Here is a 513-nt window from a genome sequence, read left to right on the forward strand (position 1 = left end):
GGTGTAATTAATTGCTTTACATTTCATTGTTCATTTATTTTTGGGGGCTTTAGCAGACTTTCTTGTTAATTATTTTTTTTTTATTCTGAAGCCAGTTTATTTTTTTTGTGTTATTTTCAAAACTAGAGGTTTGTTGCTTATTTCTTAAAAGCCAAAGTTAAAGTTCCTTTTTTCTTATTTTGATTTTTTTTAAAGATTTTTTTTGTACTTTCTAAAGCTAAAATTTAATTTTCCATTTTGTTGTTTTCATATCAATAGATTGTTCCCTTTTTGGTTCATTTTAAAGTTCAAGTTTATTTTTTATACTGAAAGCCAAAGTTTGTTTCCTTTGTGTTAATTTCAAAGCCAAAGACTGTTTTCTTTTTGTGAATTTCAAAACCAAAGCATGTTTCCTTTGTGTTAATTTCAAAAAAAAATTGTTTCTTTGTGTTAATTTCAAAGCCAAAGATTTTTTTCCTTTGTGTTAATTTCAAAGCCAAAGATTAGATTTCAGTATAACAAAAAAAAAACAAA

Source organism: Penaeus monodon, chromosome 29 (assembly GCF_015228065.2).
Source record: "Penaeus monodon isolate SGIC_2016 chromosome 29, NSTDA_Pmon_1, whole genome shotgun sequence".
NCBI lineage: Eukaryota > Metazoa > Arthropoda > Malacostraca > Decapoda > Penaeidae > Penaeus > Penaeus monodon.